General features: G+C 38.7%; 1 protein-coding gene across 1 annotated transcript in view; it reads left to right on the forward strand.

The window, feature by feature from the left end:
* The window catches only part of FREM2 (FRAS1 related extracellular matrix 2), a 168749-nt gene that overhangs the window by 29812 nt on the left and 116280 nt on the right, over nucleotides 1–22657 (forward strand). The window lies entirely within an intron of this gene.

A 22657-nucleotide genomic window follows, 5' to 3' on the forward strand; every position in this document is an offset into this window, starting at 1 on the left:
CCTTATCTTGATAAATATATAGAAAGTTAAGAGCTTTTCCTTAAAAACATTTTCATTTTACTACCTAAAAGACTGGTACTGTGAGTTTTCATCAATAGGATTTACTTAAGATGTTCTTTTTGCACAGGTATGCATATTCATTATAGGAAAATTCATGAATGTAGAACTAAAAATAACAGAAATCATCATAATCTCACTAACCAGGGAAAATCATGATGAGCATTTAGCTGTGTATCTTTCCGTATCATGTGCTTTACCAAAAAAAAAAAAAAAAAAAAAAAAAAAAAAAAAAAAAAAAAAAAGGCATCATTCAACATTCCTAGTCTGATTCTTGGCTTTCACATTTCATGCCATGTTTTGGACATCTTTCTAAAACAATAGAGATCTACAATGTTTTTTTAATGATGGCTTTATATCCCAGTGTATAATTATATTCCATAATTTATTTGAATAATTGCAGACATTTTAAAAGGTCTATGTTTTTAAGAGATGAGTTATTAAATGACTTCAATGCAATTAACATGACTAATTATGGCACCCTTGTTCTAGAGTGAAAAGATATTTTTGGATCCATCTACGTTCTCCCTTCCACTGCTAACAGGTGGAATCAAGCAGCATTCTTATTGCTTTGAAGAGTTGATGAGACCAATACCCCCTTTGGCATTCCTTTTCCCTCTTAGTGTTAATGGAAAGAAAGTATGGGTGTAATGATCTTTTGAACTTTGAATTCCTGGCATGCTTATACAGAGCATCTACTAGCTCAGAAGTAATTTTACATCCTTCAGTGATAAGCTGTACATAAACAGAGTTTCCTTTTAATATTTGCTAATGGCTCTTGTTCTACCAGTTTCTCTCCCTTTCCTTTTAGTATTAAAAAATCACACTAATACATTTAAGAGATAATTTTATAAAAACTATTAGACAATTATCTGTTAATTATATGCCCTCAGTGTAGCCATCACTGCAAGATTTATGGTGGCAGTTTGGTAGTGGGCCAGCGGAATGAAAGAAGAGGTAAGGAATAGTATGTACTGAATACTTTCTATGTGACAAGAAATTTACCCAAGTCAACTCATTGATTTGTTATAAGAACAATCAGTGATTTCTATTACCTCCATGTACTTAGGAAGAAAGTGAAACTCAAAGAATTGAAGTAAATTTCTCTAAGTTACTATATTAATTTCCTGTTGCTGCTAGTGACTTAAAACAACTCAAATTTATTATCTTAGAGTTTGGAGGTCAGGATTCTAAAATGGGTCTGACTGAGCTAAAATCAAAGTGTAGACATGGTTATGTTCCTCTGGAAGCTCTAGAGGAGAATGTGTATTCTTGCCATGCTGACCTTCTGCCTCACTCTTCCACCTCAAAGGATCTTTGTGGTGATATTGGCCTCAGTCAGATATTCCAGGACAATCTCCCCATGTCACCGTTAGCTCATGTCACCCTTAATTTAATATGCAATCTTAACTTCCCTTATCACATAAACTAGCATATTCATAGATTGTGGGGATTAGGTTGTAGATTCTTTGGCGAGCCATTATTCTGCCTGTTTGTAGGAAATCATCCTATTTGTAGGATTTGTAGGATTTGCCAAGTGATGAGTCAGGTCCAGGTTTGTCCACATGTTGGCAGAATTCAAGGGACACAGCTACGTCCTCCCATGCAAAAATATCTACCCTATTGCCTGCCATATTGTCTGAAATTGCATCATTAGAATTAGTTTCTTTGAAGTTCATATGCAAAAGTCATCAAGAATTTCTAGGAGGTGCTCAAAACAAGATTTATCAGCAGCTTCCTGAGTACACAGGAAGTAAGGGAAAAGGATAATAAAGAAGGTCATTAAAAGGGAAAGCGTAATGATGCTAATTTTCTTTCTAGCCTATTACATCATTTGGCCCACAGCTAGTCTTAGTGGTAGGATTTCCCCGTTACTTAGGGATACATGGCATGTACAAACAGCATTGTAATTTTCTTTGATGTATTTTCTGTATCATTAATCTGTATTTACTATAATCTTGTTGATACTTGACGGTTTAAAGAAAATCATCTGGCCCACCATCACTTATAATTGAGACGGAAGTTTATCTGCAGAGATTGACATTGAATGATGCCAATTCAATTGAACAAAATTTTGCTAAATTCTTAGCATGTGCAAGCTACATTGCTTAAAGCTATAGGGTTTATGTATGTTCCAGTAGATTCTAGCTGTGTCTCTAATCTGACATGCAAAATCCTAAGTTTATAAAATCAGACCAGAGTGGTCTAGACAAATTAAAGAAAAAAGTTGCCTGAGCCATGCCCTGATACACGTAGGTACCTGAGGATGCCTGAGTGGCTCAGTGGTTGAGCCACCTGCCTTTGGCTCAGGGTGTGATCCCAGGATCCCACATCGTGCTCAATGCGGAGAGCCTGCTCCTCCCTCTGCCTATGTTTCTCCTGAATAAATAAATAATATCTTTAAAAAATTAGGTACCTGGACCCAGACAGGATTTCTGAGCCTGAGCTCAGAATAGGGTAACAGTAGATTTCCAGCCCAGAGCCTGAGGGGCAAAAATTTGAAATCCTCAGTTTGAACTGAATTGCCAGTTGAAGATGCTAAGAAGTGTTTTGCAAATAATTAGGCAAAATGACAGATGCTAAAGAAACCAGGAAGAGGCAACCATTCAAAAGGGAGGAAGAAAGGCTATATCTGTACGTGGGACCTCTTGACCCGCCTGCGATGAGGAGGGAGATAGATGTTAGGGTATCCAGAATTTGGGGGTCCAGAAAAAGGAGTCCTATTTCTAAGACGTATTCTTCGTCTCCACAGTATGGATGGTGTACTATTCAGGGTGTCCTTAAAAGTGGAAGTAGTTGGAGGGGGATCCCTGGGTGGCTCAGTGGTTTAGCGCCTGCCTTTGGCCCAGGGTGTGATCCTGGAGTTCCGGATCGAGTCCCACATTGGGCTCCGTGCATGGAGCCTGCTTCTCCCTCTGCCTGTGTCTCTGCCTCTGTGTGTGTGTGTGTGTGTGTGTGTGTGTCTATGAATAAATAAATAAAATCTTAAAAAAAAGTGGAAGTAATTGGAGATATTTTTGATCATGGCTTGCGATGAAAACAGGTGCTAGTCATCACGTGTTTGATAGGTCCAGAAGAAAAAACAAATTCTTACTGGCCGACGGTACATATGAATGAAGTCCAGAATATCCCCAGATCCTGAGGAAAGTGAGATAAACTTGACAAAACATCAGAAGAAAGAGAGTAATGGAGAACATAGGCAGGGACAGGAAGAGTGAGAAAGAGCAACCCCAAAGGACCGCCGTGGATGGAGATGGCACACTAGAAGGGGAGCAGGGATGGCCCGGGGAGCCCCCTGGGGTGGGAAGAAGGAACGCCAGCCAAAGAGCTTCATAGTGAGTGGGTGCATTTGTCGTGTGACAGCGGCAAGCTGATCCATAGGGCAGAACAGTCCCATGACCCATAACCAAGCCGAAAGCAGGTGTATCGAAGATGACATCTGCTGATATTTATCCAAAAGGCAGTTTAATAACACTCTTATGAAAAAGGAGTGGTTGGCTAGGCGACACATATTCAAGCCATAAAATATCCACAGATTGTGAAGCTGCAGGGGAAAAAGTGTTAGCCGTTGCATGACTCTTATTTCCAAGGCTAGCCTAGCTCTTTATATTTAGCACCAATGAACCCTATTATTTTGATGAAAGTTCCCAAACTTTATTCTAAGTAACATAAATTAAGTAATATTTTACACTTGCATTTTAGTGGAATAAATACAAGTCTATTATCTCTTATGGTTCCAAAAGCTACTAGTGCCAGAAAATGAAGTCCTGAAAATACAGTTTGAAGATGATGGATAGTTTCCTTCCTGTAGATTACATATAGCTTTAGAGAGAATAAATTATCAACTCTGGTCAGATTTTTTTAAAGATTTTATTTATTTATTCATGACAGACACAGAGAGAAAGGCAGAGATCTAGGCAGAGGGAGAAGCAGGCTCCCTGCAGGGAGACCAATGTGGGACCCTGGGATCACAACCTGAGCCAAAGGCAGATGCTCAACTGCTGAGCCACCCAAGGTGTCCCTGACTCTGGTCAGATTTTAAAAATGGGTAGGGGGTGGGGGTTTAAAAATCCAGTCCAGGAATCTGAATCTCTGGAGCTGGGATATATATATATATTCCTCAAGCAGCCAAGATTACAAAACACTGATTTAGAAAAAGTAGGTTCAAAATCCTGCCTGAAATTCTGACCTCTTTTTTTTTTTTTTTTTTTTTTTGCTTACTTAACTAAGCTAAGTCTATATTGTTTGAGCAGTGGCTCCCACATTTTAGCATGCATCAAAATAACCTGGAGGGCTTGTTAAAACACAGATTAATGGACCCAACCCCAGGAGTTTGTGATTCAGTAGGTCTAGGGTAGGGCTCAGGCAGTGTCATTTTGAGAACCTTTGCTTTAAAAAGATGATCTAAAGAAAATTAAACAGAGTTTATAACTGGTAATATTTTTCCCTCCTAACGCCTGTTGAATTGACCTCAGAGATTCAGTCTATGACCCAGAGTTAATATCAAACATAAGATTTCAAGTGCTTTATATTTGTCATTTCTGACAATCTGTTGAAGAGGTTTGCAAAAAATGTTAGCTGAATGTTGACATTTTAAGCTTTGAAGTATTTAAAACATAGCTGGAGATACCCTGGGGTGCGGGGGGGAGGCACCACAGTCAATTTGTTTATTCATCCTAAATGAGTTATCATCTCTCTCTGGCACATAGTAAATGCGCACTGTGGAGAGCTTGTGAACACATGCATACATTTTTTTCAAACATAGAAGAAATATTTGAGAATACTAAATTAAATTATGATTACCTGAAATCCCTTCCCTGCTCCTACTTACATGAAGACAGTTTCCATTGTTAGCTTTTGGTGAATTGGGGTAAGGAATGGGAAGGAAAAACTTTTGATTAAGAAATGTGTGGAAAGGGATCCCTGGGTGGCGCAGCGGTTTGGAGCCTGCCTTTGGCCCAGGGCGCGATCCTGGAGACCCGGGATCGAATCCCACATCAGGCTCCCTGCATGGAGCCTGCTTCTCCCTCTGCCTGTGTCTCTGCCTCTCTGTCTCTCTCTGTGTGACTACCATGAATAAATAAATAAAATCTTAAAAAAAAAAAAATGTGTGGAAAGGATTCTTCGACTCCTTGTGTGTGAGCTGTGATGTAATTGTACCTTCACTATCTTCTAAATAGAACTAAGTTCTAATAGAACTTTAGTAACAACTACTATTTATTGGGCTCTTTCTAAATCTATGTATTGAGCTCTTCTCAACTGAGGTTCCATGAGGGGATTAATCCCTAATGCCTAAAAGCATCCATTATATGAAATGAATTGACTTCCTTAGCATGTATGTGCAACAGTTCTAGCTATGTACCACTCTGAGAGAATTGAGAAAAATAATCATTCACATCTTTTCTTGTAGGACTGGAACCCAGGCATTCACTCCAAGCACTTTGTAGTGAATAGCTTACTTAATTCTCACAACTATCCTATAAGTAGAGTCTATTACTTACCTCCATGTGTACAAGTGAGAAGACTGAGATACAATTAAGTAACTTGTTCAAGGTCATATAGTAAGTAGTAGAGGCAATATGCAAGCCAAGGGTAGCAGAACCCATGTTCTTATTTGCTCTACCAACACTGTGTTTGTTATAATTCTAATGTTTCTGGAGTTAGGCTTGTATTTCTTTGAGATTTATTTACTGGTGAGTCAGATGATGCAGTGTGGCTAGGCTCAAAGATTGTCCTTTTGCTTGCCAGTCCTTCTGTCCTATGTGTTATATAGTATCTAGAACTAGTTTGTGTTGGGTAGTGGAAGGTATAGTAAGAAGGAATGGCCAACAGATGGAAAGTCAGCCCTGCTTAGAGTAGGGAACCAAACTCGACTGAATGTTTACTATGAGCCTTATGCATTATCTCACTTCATTTTCATGAGAACATTCTAGGATAAAATATTTTATAGTTTAAAGATGTAGAGATTCAGAAAGATAAAGTAATTTAACCAAGACCCCATGGCAAACATGTGACAATTAGAATTTACACTAGAGGTAGAGTACTGGAATCCACCATCCAATAGCTATGAAGCAGTTTAGTTTAGTTTAGTTTAGTTTAGTTTTTATTTAAACAGAAGGAAATTATTTTCTCACAATTTTGGTGGGAACTCTGAGGTCAGGGTGCCAATCACTTTGGTTCCTGGTGAGAGTTCTCTGCTTGGACCGCAGATAGCCTGATTCTCACTATGTCCTCACATGGCCTCAGGACATGAGCATAAAGACCGAAAGAGATCTCTCTTCCTGCCCTGATAAAGCCACTAATTCTGTCAAGAGGGCCCCACTCTCATGACCTCATCTAACCCCAACCTTCTCTTAAACGCCCCATCTCCAAATATCATCACACTAGGGGTTAGGGCTTCAACATATGAATGAGAAGAGGGAACAAATCTTCAGTCCACAATAGAGAGTTCCTATGAAATAACTCTCCCAGGAATCTGTAGCATGGCAGGTTGCTTATGGAGAACTCTGGGACTTTGGTTCCAGTCATCATTATTTTTTTCTTGAAGATGCAGCAAATACTATGCATCCTTTTGGATATTCCTGTATGCATGGGAGAGACCCAGGAAAAGTGAGTAACTCCCAATATAGTTTTTTATGTAACATACACATTATCCTTATGATAGTATTACTCACTTGTGTCCTCCAGTCACTTGTGTCCTCCAGGGCCTTTCTTTTGAAAGTGATAAAAGAAAATTGAAATTCCCTTAAGCCAAAAATAAATGTATTTGGTCAGCCTGGAGAGGCCAGCTTCATGGGTGATTAGATATGATGTCACAATGACCAAGAGTCTTGCTGCTTCTCAGTTTGGCTCAGCTCACCTTTGTTGTTTGACTGGGAGGGAGCAGTCTCTCCCCCACCAGCAGCAAGGCCTCAGATGCCAGAGCATCAAAAATATAGTCACTACCGTTCTGGAGGTATAAATTTGTAAATGACATCTATCATGTGTGTCACTACGCACATGATACGCAGGGGGACTGGTGGAGGGTTGTTAAATGGTTGAGATGCCCTCAGTAAATGCTGGAAAAGGCAACCAACCAAAAGAGAGGTTGGAAAATATTTTTTTCTTTTTCTTTTTTCTTTTCCCTTCACTAGTCAAGATTATGGTCATGGGGAGCTCAAAGAAATTGCAGCTGCTTCCCCATACCCTATCCTATTGCCCAAACCGTTCTTGTGTGATGTTTCAGTATAGGCATATGATTGTGGGTGGAGGAAATAAAAATATTTACCCATTACGCATGTAACAAACTTACAGCTGTTGCTGCACCTTAATTTGGAATCTGATAGATGTTTCTAAAAGAGTTAAGTGGTAGTTGAGTTAATCGGTAAAACGTCTGCCAAGTTGCTGGGTATTTTAATTAAAATAGTTGAAATGAAAGGTGGTAATTGTCAGGCCTGACAAAGTAAGATTCTTGACTGACTTTAATTAAGGTGCAAAGACGGTATTGTTTCAGTTCCCCAAAGCTTATTAGAGGTGGTTTTTATGCCTTAGATATAATTTCAACTGTTCTCACCTGGAAATTTTCATCTGTTGCACCAAAGCAACTCTAAATCGTAGGTATTTAGATTTTAGATTTGAGTCTAAGATATAGAAATATTTATTATATCATTAATGTAAGTAATTGTAAAAGAACCTCTCTTGGTAATGTATTGTTCTATTTATTTATTTTAAATGCTTTAAAAAATGGAGAGCAACACTGCACTTTTCAAATGCATTTGAAAACTTTTATAGCTAAAGTATTTCAGGCTGAGGACAGGGACCGTGTTTGCTTACCATTTTACCTGGCACCTTGCGTAGCTCTTGACACAGAGTAAGCCATCAATAAAGTGTAGTGCATAAATGTATAAATGGACACCAAACAAACTGCAATGGCAGCAATTATCTGTGTATGTAATAAATATTGCCATGTTCTCCTCCTTTCTGCACTGCAAAGCATCTCAATCATCTTTCTTCAGACCTGTTTTGCTTCTGCCAATAGTATTTCATAATTTTAGTGGGTAATTTTATGATGGAAAAAACAATTCAAACTCGTAGTAGCTGATCTGACTAAATTGTGTACAGAGAGGAGCTTGCTTTAATCTGTGGGATTGTGGACTGGTATGACTTGGAGAAGGTAAGCAGGTGTGGTGTGTGTGCTAGGGTAGACATCAGTGGACTTCTAACATATCTTGTGAAGTGTGGTGGCTAGGGTAGATTAGCTGTGTGCCTCTGGGTTTGGAACCCACCTCTCCAATCTTCTGTATTGCTTACTTGGCATTAAAATCTGTTAATGCTGTACTAAGATAAATGTGAAGTCTGGGTAAGATTGCTCTTAGGAAAAAAGTGTATGTATAATATAAAATTTAGGCTGTAGAACCTGGCATTTCCCTTGGTTTAGAAATTTCAGGAAAAGTATATCTCAGGGATCCCTGGGTGGCGCAGCGGTTTGGTGCCTGCCTTTGGCCCAGGGCACGATCTTGGAGACCCGGGATCGAATCCCACGTCGGGCTCCTGGTGCATGGAGCCTGCTTCTCCTTCTGCCTGTGTCTCTGCCTCTCTCTCTCTCTGTGTGACTATCATAAATAAATAAAAATTTAAAAAAAAAAAAAGAAAAGTATATCTCAAAATACCAGGATCTCCTCTCAAGGCTGCAGACAATCAGGCTGTCAGTCAATCGCCACCTTCAGTGGTTTAGAGAACTACCATTTAGCTCCAGGAGAGGGAAGAGAAGGTCCATGTTTCTTCAAGAAGCTGTTGGTCCTCTACTTACATTTTTGGTTTTAGTTTTGTGATTTTGATGGCTAAGTTCAAAGTCCCCTGTGGCTCCAAAAGAAATAGCAGCATGAAAGGCAAAAATTATCAGTGAAAAGCAGCTGTTTCAGATTCCCACGCACCATGGCCTGTGCCCATTAGCTCATTCTAGGCACACGCCCCTAGACCTAAGCTCTCCTGGCATTTCCAGAACCAGTTGGATATTAAGGATTTTTAACAAGATCTTTATATTTAAGTCTTTTTTGTAGAGCTGTGAAACTTTACCTAATTCTTGGTTTTGCGTCCTCAATAACTTTTTATTGCAATTGCCACCTATTAATTGGGTTTTCTTTTGACTGGCTGTTCACCTTCCGCCAGCGGGCAGCCCTTGTCCATGAGAACGTGGGTGTTGCTGCAGGGCCTGGGGGGGCAGCAGGAGCCACAGGAGCTCACGGCTGACATTGCCATGTCCCAATCTCCACAGGGGAAGGGTGAATGTTTCTCAGTAACTACTCAGCAAAATAGGGATTTTCATATGTGTAATCCGCCATTCATGGGGAAACACGTTTCATGAAACACTTGTAAGACACTTGTTTTCCAATTCTGAGGCATTCATGTTTTTACTTTGGAACGAACTCAAAGGGAAATGTTTATTTGACTCTTTTTTTTTTAATTATTATTTTGTTGACCTTCAACTTTCAGTTGAAAGTTACTATTAAAGCAGCAGTGATGGGTGCTATTCCCCGTTCTGCAGTGGTTTACTTTGTCTACTAAGTGGTTTACTTTCAAACCTCATTACACATAACGTTACTAAAAGAGTTATCATCACACACTAAAAGATATTTTACTCTTTTCCATTAACACTGTTGTATGAACAATGTTTTATGAAATGTTGTCTTTTGTCCTGTAGATTGCAGTAGCTGTTATATAATTGTTTTGTTGGCAAGTCTTCAGATGTTTTTTTTTTCTCTAGAAAACCCTCAGACCATGTGTCATTCTTCCACATTCTGAATATTATAATGCTGTGGCTGTTCCTATAGAAAGATTACTTGCAGGTGTGTGTCTTGAAAATAACCTCTCGTGTTTGTGTGTTTATGTGGGTTCTAAGAGACAAGATAAGCTCTGGAAGCTTCATTGTGTACCTACACGTGACTGTGTATCTGGGTTCCATGGGCAGGTGGTATGGAATCCTGCTCTTAGATGGGGTGGCTGAAAGCTAAAGATTCCTGAACCCCACTTGCTGTTTATGTACCACATCTGCACTTCAGAGAGGTGGCATCTTCTAACACTGCATTTCTTGTGGTTGTGCTGTTACTGGTATAAAGTCAAGTGCCTTCAATGCTAAAGGCTCAGAAATTTTTCTTAAACTGATTTCATGTCCCATGCAAGTGTTTTCTACAACCTGCATAACCAGTACTTTGTAAAACTTGTTTACGCTTCAATGTACATAGTGTTTTTTAAAGAAATATATAGTATTTTTATTTAGGTACCTCGAAACTTGAATTCGTCTGTGTGAAGCATTGTAAAACGATAGATTTCTCTTTTGAGTATCATTACGGTGGTACAAAGGTTTCCACTGGTTCTATTTTTCTACTGTTACTGATAAGCATGTAGCATTGACTTTATCCTACACATAGTTGGCATTTCAAATAAATGGCTTGTATAGAAAAGAAAAAAAAAAGCTATTAACTCAAAACAAGTTAATTCAAACTCGTTGTATGAACATGGCTTAGGAAAAGGTAGTTATACACCAGTAACGTTGCCAAAACTTCAGGTAAGTCATACTTAACCTTACAAACATATTTTGGACATGATGTTGGCCCATTTCTTAGATGAAGAAAGTGAGTTTTAGGATATACTTAAATTCACATAAATAGTTCATGGTATGTTCAGACCCAGAATCCTCAGATAAGCTTTGCTCTGGTGGGCACATGATACATTTTTTTTCTACCTAGTGGCATTCTGAGTCTCTGATGATGACCAGGTTTCGTTTTTGGCAGGACTACCATTTTCACCAAGCAGGGTTAGTACTACAGGCATGAATGAATATACAATGAGCATGAGCTCTCATGTTCTCTATTTGGGTTATTCAGAAGGCCATGTAACAGGGAACAAAAGCTTTGTGATTTAGAAAGAACATCCGCAAAGACTCCCCACCCTTTCATGTCTACAAATGTATTCTCCAGAACGCTCAGCTCATGAGATGCTCCACGGTCTCATAGTCAGATATATTTAAAAAGTGATGCTTACTTTATCTTCATCCCAAAGAGTCACACAAGTTTAAGAGTTCTGAAGAAAGTAAAGCTTTAACTCAGAATTTCCTGTACTCATTTGATCACAGACATTTTCTTTTTCAGGGAATACCAATTAGCATACTAATCAGAATATGTCCTTCCATAGAACTCATGAATGCACACTATGCACACTATGGGATCGACTGATGAATTTTTTTGTGCATATGGTACCTTTCTTCTGCTGATTATTTATCACATGGTACCAAGAATTTGTATGTCATCCTTGAAATGTACTGCCACATCATTGTCCAAAAGAATGTGAATTTGTTACAGTTTCAGAAGTATAATAGCATATAATTTTCATTATACCAACACCACCAGGATTGTGATTTTTTAAAATTTTTTATGCTTGCCCTCTTTTATTTTTTTATATTTATGTTTATATTAGTTTCAGGTGTACAGTATAGTAATTCAGTAGTTCCATACATCCACCCGGTGCTCATCATGACAAGTGCATGCCTTAATTGCCATCATCTGTTCACCCATCCCCCACCTACCTCCCCTCTGGTAAACCATCAGTGTGTTCTCTGTAGTTAACAGTGTTTCCTACTTTGTCTCTCTCCTTCTCTCTTTTTCCTTTTGCTTGTTTACTTTGTTTCTTAAATTCCACAGGAGTGAAATCATGGTATTTGATTTCCTCTGAAGTATCTTGCTTAGCATTATACTCTCTAGCTCCACCCATATTATTGCAAACGACAAGATTCCATTCTTTTCCATGGCTGAATAATATTCTCATATACATATATATATAGGAATATATATATATATATATCATCACATCTTCTTTATCTATTCATCTACCACTGGACACTTGGGCTGCTTCTATGAGATTATAATTTTTAGATTATTTTAATGATCACTAAATTCTTGATCAAACTAGGATTTGGGCTACTTTTATTTTCAGCATCTTCAGTCTTACAAAAGGACTTAGATTAAGTCTTAGTCAATTCTATATACCAAAGAATTCTTCAAAAGCCCTGCACTCACTTGTGAGTGATATATTACTACAAAATACTGTATGTGTGATACATGGACTGAGGCTTGCTTTAGACCTCTGCATAAGTGTTACTGTGGACTCGTTCATCACTAGCAGTTTAACATTTATGGTCAAACAGTGGTTAATATTTTTTTCAAAGGTGCCTAGTTACAGAGTATTTAAAATTGTGTTTCATATAATGAATTAGCACTATCAGGAGGAATGATAGTCTAGATGCAGTCTGGCAGTAAACATCAAGTATCTTATGTTGGCTAACTATGGTTTTATACAGATTTGTTAAGTGATAAAACAGAGGAAACAGAACAAAGTTACAAGTCTATGAAGTAGATAAATAAAGAGGAGCAACTCTACCCCCTGCTCAAATTATTAGGATAGTTATTTAGGAGTGATAGAGGCAAGTAAAGTCATGATGGACAAGAGTTTAGAAAGAGTATAAGGACACTGCCATTGTTCATTAAGCTGGGATTCCATTGCTGTGCACATCTCAGAGCAGACCTGGGCCCAGGTGCAATGTAAAAAGGTTTTTGCTAGAACTGGCATTTTTCAGTTTTCTCTTGTACTGTCTCAGTATGCTTATGATGCATTTGTCTTCTTAAAAAAGGAGGGGATGGATTTGTATACATTTAATGGATAAAGGGTATTTATAAAGGGTATTCTTTTTTGCTTATAAAGTGATTCTCTCTGCTAACTGTTATTCAGTGGTGAAAATGCAAATGGAACATAAGAACTTACTATATGGACTATGTACAGGGCAGGTGATTAATAAAGGCACTTTTGTGATGGAGGGATTTTTGTGCACTTTTGCTTTTCTATCAGTGTGAATCATATCTTATTCTGGGAGAAAGGAATGCTGGATTGCTGGAGATTCTCATTAAGACTTGGCACTTTCTTGGAAAGAGTTGCAAGAAGAAAGTGAAAGAATTATATTTGGCCTATTCCTCAGGCAGCTCACCCTCCTACCCCACCCTCCCCCAAACCCATTATTTGGACCTATGTGTTTTGCGATGTATTCAGAGCTTCCCTTACAAGGCTAGAACACTTTTATGGAACTGTGCTTTGTCATCTAGATAAGGCTTCTCACTTTCATTTTATAGGTGCTGCAGGTAAGATGAGAGAAATAGTCAGAAATATTATTGTTTGTTTATTTTATAAATTTCAAAGACAAGATTTTTCAAGTTTTAAAGTCTAGGGGGGTATCTGGCCAGTTCAGTCAGTAGAGCACAAGACTCTTGATCTTGGGGTTGTATGTTCAAGCCTCACGTTAGGTATAGAGAGTACTTAAAGTCTCTAAAAAAATTTAATTAGGGTCTAAAATCTCCCTCAAGTACATCGGAATGTCTATGAAAGTCTTATGAAACTCAATTTTTCTGAAGTTTTTCTTCTCCACAGTTCTTGTCTTTGCTGGAGAAATGCTAATGCTTCTATGAATACCATCTAAATTAAAAGAATCCATACTTTTCTTCCTGAATTTAAATTCAAACGCAAAACTCAAAGCTTAGCATTCAATTTCAATTTTTTTTAACAGCGCTCCATTCAAAATCTTATATTAAAGTACTCTCCATATGGGTGACAAGAAACAAAAAAGTTTCAGGAAGGCTTTGAGAAGTCTATATTAACTTCTAGAAATTGTAGCCACTGAGTAAATAAAGAATTTCTGCTTAACTGATTTTATTTTACTCAGTAACTAGGTATGAAACAAGAAAATTACAATGACTAAAACAAAGTGAATAATTAAAAACTATTCTTAGATAAATTGGCTTTAAAGACAGTATATAGGTGTTAATGGAGGGGGTATGGGGTGTCCTGGAAATTATACGATGACAATGAAAAGTAGCCAAGCAGCAAGCCCTCTGTTGGATGCCTTAGCTTGACAGGGACTTTTTTTTTTTCCCCAAAAAATCTTTTTAAAATTTTATTTAAATTCGACTAATTAACATACAATGTATTATTGGCTTCAGAGGCAGAGGTTGGTGATTCACCAGTCTTATGTAATACCCAGTGCTCATTACATCAATATCACATGCCCTCCTTATTGTGGATCACCCAGTTACCCCACGCCCCCACCCCCCTCCCCTCCAGTGACCTTCAGTTTGTTTCCTATGATCTAGTTCCCTTGTCATTATCTGCAGAGGTCATGTGGACTATGTAATCCATTATCTAGCCAGGATAGTTTTGAGGAGAAAGAGAGCACCAACCACACTGAAAACCAAGACAACTGATATAAACCAGAATAGTCCTAGACAAGTAAAAAAGAATGGTCAACAGAATATGCATTCTGACAAGAGGAGAAGAAAACTCATCAACAATCACATGTCATCATTATTTTGTTGTTGTTGTTCAAGGCCTGGGAAGCAACTCTGAAAAAACAGACAGGCTAGCTCTCCTGAAGCTTACCCATATTAACAACTGCAAAATAAAATATCTTGCCAGAACAGAGTGATTTATAAATAGTTGACGCCAGTCAAGCAGCTATTACTGTTCAGGTCCATAAGCTGTATATATAATATATATATATATATATATATATATATATATATATATATATATAAATACATTTATATGAACAGAAATTGCTATGAATGAGGAAACATCAGTACTGTGTATTCATTATAATATGTGATTTATTTTCACCTCATAAACTAATTTAGCTATCAAAGCCATATTTTCAAAGTATACTGTCAATTCAAGTGTCTGTTGAATTCCTGATGTGTGTAAGGCTTTATGCTAGACTACTAGGTTCTATGCCGTGATTCAGAGATCACCATGACCAGGCCCCTGCTTAGAAGATGTGGGGGGAAAAACTGACCCTGGAGCCAGACAGACCAGGTTCAAATTCCACAATGTATGTGCAGTGCCTCTAGCTCTGCAGACCTTCTAAAATATCACTGAAGCAAGCCAGTAGAACTGATGAAGTTGGAAGTTCAGAAAGGAAGAAATCATTGAAGCAAGAGTAATAAGGGTAGTTAACAGGGGAATATGAAGGAGGCTTCATCGTAGTACTTGAGTTACTTACACAAAGGCTGGCAGCAGATGACAGAGAGGAAAACTGTTCACCAGCTGCCATAGTCATCCAGCATAGAGCAAGGTGTCTCAAGGTCTAGACTACAATGTGGGAGTCAAAGAGGAAAAAGGTTTTTAAGAGATGGCAGTAGACCTACCATCTTCTGTGGGGCCCTAAGGAGTAGGGAATGGATCAGCCCCTCCTTTTCATATTGTGGAGAGTAGATATTAGGTACAGAACAGCCTCTGTTGGAGAGGACACTAAGGACAGCGGTTTTTTTCTGAGGATGGGTAGATTCAACAGACAAGATAACGGGAGACCACAGAAAAGCTCACAGAAACATGTGCCTGTACTAGAACAGGAATAAAAAAAAGGACAACACATTTTATGAAATCCTACTCCTCCTTAGCATCTCCAGTAAACACACATTTTTTAAAAATTCTGTTCCTTCAGTTAAAATGTTGAGTCCCACTCACTGATATGATTTCATTAAACACTGATGGAATGTATTATGAAAACAGCAGAGGATTTTTCTTGTAATAAAACAAAGGAGTTTTTAAGAATCTATAATCCACATGTACCTGCAGCTAGGGATTGAAACAGAGGCATAATATCATTCTTTAGTTGAAATTCCTTTCTTTTGCTTTATTGTTTTAAAATTTTTTGGACAAAATACCACTGATACACATCTTCTGGAATCACAAGCTTCCATTTGACAGATTGTATGATATAGAATTACCTTTAATGTTGAATTACTAATAAAAATGAATCTTCTAGTCTCAAAGAAGTAATAACCCACTTAAATAAATATTTAGGAAGCCAAATGAATACATTAACAGATATAAGTTAGTGCAAGGAAAGCAATCACATAATAAAATAGATCACCTTATGATTAGCCACTTATGGTTTTATTTTTAAAAGCCAGTTTCAAGTAAACAAACCAAGTAAAATTAATCTGTCCTAAAGAGATTTTGATTTATAAAAATAGAGTGTGTATTTTTTTTTTCAATAATCACAGTTACTGAGCTTTCGGTATCCAGCATGCATTTTTTAGTCTGGCAAGAGGAATAGGCTAATATAAGAAAGGAGAGGTTTGATGAAAATTGTAGGAAGAAATGTATTTGTTTTGCAACTATGAAGCCTTTTACGTATATAACCAGTTAAAAGATTTTTCTTCAGTTGAAGTCTTGTGTGATTAAATTATTGTTTGTGCATATTGTATAACAGCAGTTCTCAGGTTTTTTGGATCTGGAACCTCTATCACTCTGAAAAACTTGTTAAGGACCTCAAAAAGCTTTTGTTAGGGATATATCTATTGATATGTACCATAGTTTAAGCTGAGAAGACTTTTATGTATTCATGTATTAATTCATTTAACTGTATACTCATTTAACTATAACAATAATGAACCTATAACACTACAATTTTATCAAAAATAACTATGTGTTCTTAGTGAGAAGAGTAGCATTGCTATATACATTTTTAGCTGTCTATTTAATGTCTTCATAGAAGACAGCTGGATTCTCATATCTGATTCTCCATTTGATCTGCGGTGATGTCATTTTGGTTGAAGTATACTAAGAAAACCTACTACTCACTACTTTCCTTTTTATGAAGAAGTCTATTCTCTTCACCCTATATAGTTGTTAGAAACTGAGACCACCCTTATGTGTAAAATGTTAATCCCTTTAATCCAAATGTGCCCTTTAGTTTAGAAATTACATGGTCCAATTTAGATAAGTGGGGACTTAGGACAGCAGCATCCACCCGCAGCAATGGCTGTGTTTGCAAGTAAAGTTCATTAAAAGAGGGTGTTAGGGCAGGCCCCGTGGCGCAGCGGTTTAGCGCCGCCTGCAGCCCGGGGCGTGACCCTGGAGACCTGGGATCGAGTCCCACATCGGGCTCCCTGCATGGGGCCTGCTTCTCCCTCTGCCTGGGTCTCTGCCTCTCTAAATAAATAAATAAATCTTTAAAAAAAAAATAATAAGGGAGGGAGTTAACGTGCTCTTTTTGGTGGTTTTCTCAGATTATACCTGTGGGGGGAAAAAAAAAACCATTCCTTTGCCATTTCCTTTTCAGTTTTTATTCTTAGTACACCAAAAAGTCCATTTATCGGAATAGTCATTGTCATCACAGCAAGAAATTGTAGAAAAAACTTTGAAAAACTGCTTACCCACGAACTACTCAGGACGCTGCAGGTGTTGCCAAACAGCTTAACGCGATGTGAAGAGTCCAGAGCTGTTTCTGTTAGTCAGAGGCGGGGGGGCTCCTAGAGTACCCCTGGAAGCTGAGCCTGCAGTATCAGAAACGCTCAGGTGAGGTGAGCCCGGTGAGGGGCTGGGGGCAGGGGAGCTGTGCACCTGCGCCCGCCGCCACGCCCACCGCTTCTCGCGGCCTCCGCGTCTGCACCGCCGGCTCCGCCGCTGTTTCTAGGCGATGAGGATGGGGAAGTAGGGTTCTGTTCGCCAGACCCCCCAGTCACACAGGTGCTGCGACTTCGTGTGAAAACTGGCAGAACAGGGCGCCAGGAGCGTGGCTCCCAGTGGCTGCCTGAAGCCACGTGCACGCCCCCCGCCCGCCTCAGCCGCCTGCGCTGGGAAGGGGAGCGCCCGACCCTGTGGCCAAGCTTTCCTTTGCCCCAGAGCTTCACTTAATGATACAAGAGACCTCAAACCTTGAAAAGATAATTTTTTTTTGAATTTTTGTTTACTTATGATAGTCACAGAGAGCGAGAAAGGAGGGAGAAGCAGGCTCCATGCACCGGGAGCCCGACGTGGGATTCGATCCCGGGTCTCCAGGATCGCGCCCTGGGCCAAAGGCAGGCGCCAAACCGCTGCGCCACCCAGGGATCCCAGAAAAGATAATTTTTAACTGGAAAGTAACCTATTTGTAAAGGATGATTTTTAGCAAGTGGCCTTAATTGGCTTATGCTCTCTGGCCTTCGGGCGCTTGGAAATTGTTTCAAAAGGAGACAAATGGGCCCCACAACAGATGACTGCAAACAGGTGGAGAGACCGATGGGTGAAGGGAGGCTTTTTGGAAGTATCGTGATTGTAGTCACTGGTACATCTTCGAAACTGCTGTCTGTAACCAGAGAGTTAGAAAGAAAAAAAGGTACTTATAATTCATTAGAATATTTTCTGTTATTTCAACACATAAAATCTGATGCTTTACAATGAAATATTTCCATGTTTTACATCCTTTGCCCAAATGTTTAAGACAGTATGTTCTCTAATGTTAGGTAGGCAACATGATATTATACAGGAAGCCTGTTCTGAACATGTGGCTTAGGGAACATAGAGACCCATAGATTCTTGGTTACACCTCAACCATTAGGAAGACAAAGCTTAGAATAACTGATCATTCTTAGTTTAAATAATGAAAAACCACCACAGAGAGAAAGTTATATTGATGTTAAAAACCAACATATTTCCTTTTGATGGAAATCCCATTAACCAATGGATAGTGTTAATTTTCAGCAGAAGATATACAGATGGGTAGCTTACATATGAGCTGTTTAGTTTTGTTCCTGCTTCCTTATTTCCTTTTTATTTGTTTTCTCTCTAACCGCTTACTTTTAGTAGCCTCCGTATTTGGGAGTCTCTCTGGCTGAAATGTCCATACTCTCTTCTTTATTTAAACTAAGTCCTCTTTGTTTTTGAAGATTTGGCTTTAGCATGTCTTCTTTAGTGACTCATGTGAAACAACTTATTTTTGTTCCCTCTGCCACAAGAGTCCTGAATGAGTGTGTGGGTGTGTGTGTGTTGGGGGGGGGGGGTGTACCAAAGGTGGGTATTTTAGTTGTTGGTGTTCCTGGCCATCTCCCCTTGGGGATTATGTCTCCTTCATCTGTTCATCTTTTACCCCTAATGCAGCTCTTGCATATCAAGGATTTTCAAGGTTTGTTGAATAAATGAATAAAAGAACGAACAGATTTAGATTTTGAACCATTAGGACTCAAAAAGGTCTCTAAACAGCTGTTATTTTAATACTAGATGGATGGAATGTACATGATTTTATTATTTAGATTTTTAGCAGTTAAAAACAGGATCAAACAAATCTAAAGGAAAAAATAAAATGTTATATTTTTCTCAAATGTTTATGGCAAAGTGCAAGTTGCTAGAGATTATCTAGCATTCATGAGACTACAGGAAAACTTTGTTTTGATATGTGGACTACATACCAGTTCTGACCTATAATTTGAAAACTGGAATTAATAGTAAATTAAAGCAACTCCCAAGAAATTTCTAAGAAAGCAGAATATAGCAGCGAAGGAAACAGCATAGATCAGTGTTCGGTGTATAATTGATATTCACTAAATATTAATTAGAGTGGAATGCATCATGTTTCTGGGCCAGCACTTTGTGTTTTAGGGAACAGTTGGCATGGAGGCACCAGGCAAATGAGTCTGGACTTAGGATGACAAACTATGAAGGTTCTTGCATGTCATTCTAAGGTTTTAGACTTTATCCTCAAGGTAATAGGGAGTTAGTGAGGGATTTTCTAATGGAAATGGTATAATATAGACTAGCACTTTAGGAAGATTATCAGGAAATTAAGTGAAGGGTGGATGGCAGATAGAAGAGTGTGAAATGGGGGACAGATAACGTCGGGTAGAAAGCTATTGCAGAAAGATTATGTGGGGCTGAAATGAGAAAGTTGCCGTGGCAAAGAAAAAGAAGGATGGATTCCAAAGATGTTTAGGGCTTGGCTGATTAGATATGGAAGTAAATGAGTGGCAGAAGCTAGCACAGCTCATATTCTGCTTTGGTAGCTGAGAGGATGAGAGCACTCTTTCCTACAATAAGAACACAACAGGAGAAACATCTTTGTGGGAAAAAATTATGAGTTCAGCTTTGGACGTTTGTGAGTTCCAAGTGCCTATAGGACATCACGGCAGACGTGCAGCGGAAGGTGCATGATCTCCCTCTGGAACTGATGAACGTGAGTTGGATGAATCAACAGATTTCAAAGTAATTAGAGTCAAATAGGAGCTGGAGCCATGAGAATGGATCAAGATAAGTCAGACACAGAATGTAAGACCAGCAGACTGCTAAGCATAGAACCATGGAGAGGAGAGTAGCTAAGGAATCTCTGGAGAAGGAGAAGCTCATGAAGAGCTTGAGACAAATGAGACATCCAGAGAGCTTGGAAACAAACAAACCCTAGAGTCACATCAGTTTTGAGCTTTGGTCCCAGAAATACTAGCTGTATCATACTAGGCAAGGTAACCAACCTCTCCAAGCCCTAGTTTCTTGATTTGAAAATGGGCTTGAGGGCAGCCCTGGTGGCGCAGCGGTTTAGTGCCGCCTGCGGCCTGGGGTGTGATACTGGAGACCCGGGATCGAGTCCCACGTTGGGCATCCTGCGTGGGGCCTGCTTCTCCCTCCACCTGTGTCTCTGCCTCTCTCTTTGCTCTCTCTGAATGAATGAATAAATAAATCTTTAAAAAAAAATGGGCTTGATAAAAGTATCGATCTCATAGTATTTACCTGAGAATGAGATATTATCATATATGTAGAGAACTCGTTGATATCTAGCCCATAGTAAGTACACAATAATTGCTATTGGTGAAGAAAGTATGAGTAGGAATAGAAATTATGAAGTAGTGATAATTGTAAAATAATAATTACCACCATCACTATGAGAATTTCAAAAATAATTCAATATGACTTTTTTTAATGGCAAATACTGAGAACAGACAAAGGAATACAAGTGCTAAAACCTGCCCAATGGATTTGACAACTTAGATTTAATTGATGATCTTGCACAACCCAATTTTAGTGGGACCAGAAGACCTGCTGTGATGTGGATAATGTTAACAGAGGGTTCATTATGTAGAGTCCTCTTTTTTTATTTTTATGGGAAGGAAAAAAAAAAATAAGGCAGCAGTTAGCTGCTCTGCCTGGCGTTCTGGGCCTGCTTCAACCTGATGCTTCATGAAACAAAATTGTTCTACCTGTAGTAACCTTCTTCTGCTGGTACGAGAAGGGCTCTTTCTAGAAGCCTGAGGCCGGCCTGCTCTGATCATCTCTCTGTCTGAGGCTCAGCCAAAGTCTCAACTTCTCCATGAAGTCTCCTCTCATCTTCCTTCTTTCACTGGCTCTCCTGTATTCACTCTTTTAGTACATATCCCTCCAAAACCCCCAACACCCCCAACCTTTACAAAGCTAATATGGTTTGCCTTCATGCTATTCGTCTGGTTCCCAAAGAGGTCCTACCTGGTACCCCTAAGAGCAGGATTCCAGGTCTTACTAGGTGATGTAGTACATTGCTAGAATTTGTTTTATTGATGATAAAATAGACTATATACTATGATGTAATTTAAAGTTGCTTTTTAAAGTATGTGATTATTTTATTAAATGTGATACTGGTGTCAAAACCTCAAATTTATATACACAATTAAGGTCTGAGTGCATTCAGAGGACCTTGCCTGCTGAGGCCGATACAATCTTATCCTTCAGTTTAGAGTGGCTTATATTTATATCTGTTTAAATAACAGAATGGATCATAGTTCCTCAACCGTTCTTTCCACTCTTAAAATTTAACTGTGTCTTTGTGGCAGTTGAAAGCCCAAAAAATCTGTATCTTTACAGAGAATTTTCATTGTGTTTTATGAACTTCAAGGAAATTTTAAGTTGTTTGTGATAGTAATCCATTTTAGTATATCTTCAATATATTGTTATATAAATAATTAGTTAAAATGTAAGTAATAAAGTTCCTCAAATAATTTATGGAGAAAAAAATGATTTAAAAAATTTACTTATTTATTTATTCATGAGAGACACACACAGAAAGAGGCAGAGACACAGGCAGAGGGAGAAGCAGGCTCCATGCAGGGAACCTAACATGGGACTCCATCCTGGAACTCCAGGATTATGCCCTGGGCTGAAGGCAGGTGCTAAAATGCTGAGTCACCCAGGGGTCCCCGAGAAAAAATGATTTTAAAATACTTCCATTGCATACTCAGTTTCACATTATAGAATATATAATTTTGGGACGCCTGGGTGGCCCAGCTGGTTGGGCATCTGCCTTCAGCTCAGGTCATGATCCTTGGGCCCTGGGATTGAACCCCGAGCTGGGCCTCCCTGCTCATCAGGGAGCTTACTTCTCCCTCTCCCTCTGCCCCTCCCCCCTGCTCATATGCATGTGCTCTCGTGCTCTCTCTCAAATAAACAAAATATTTAAAATATGTATATATGTATAATTTTGTTTTATATACATTAAAAATGACAACAAAGTGAACTAAATGGGATTTTAAATGTGAACAGTGTGAGATAGAGTTTTACCAATGTGTGCACTATTAGAAGCCATGGCTTCTCAACTGAACTTGAAAATATATGAATTGATATTATTTGGAGTCAGTAGGTGCACTTAATGATCGTGTTACTCTCTGTGCTATAGTCTTTGCTGCAAGAGCAAAAGAGACTGAAGATTATTTGCAAGCATTATTCCTCATTAGGAAACAAATGGATCATTCTGTACTGGGTCTGATTACTTTACAGCACTTGTCATGATGAAAAATTTAGTAGAGTGTTA

This window comes from Vulpes vulpes, chromosome 9 (assembly GCF_048418805.1).
Source record: "Vulpes vulpes isolate BD-2025 chromosome 9, VulVul3, whole genome shotgun sequence".
Taxonomy (NCBI): domain Eukaryota; kingdom Metazoa; phylum Chordata; class Mammalia; order Carnivora; family Canidae; genus Vulpes; species Vulpes vulpes.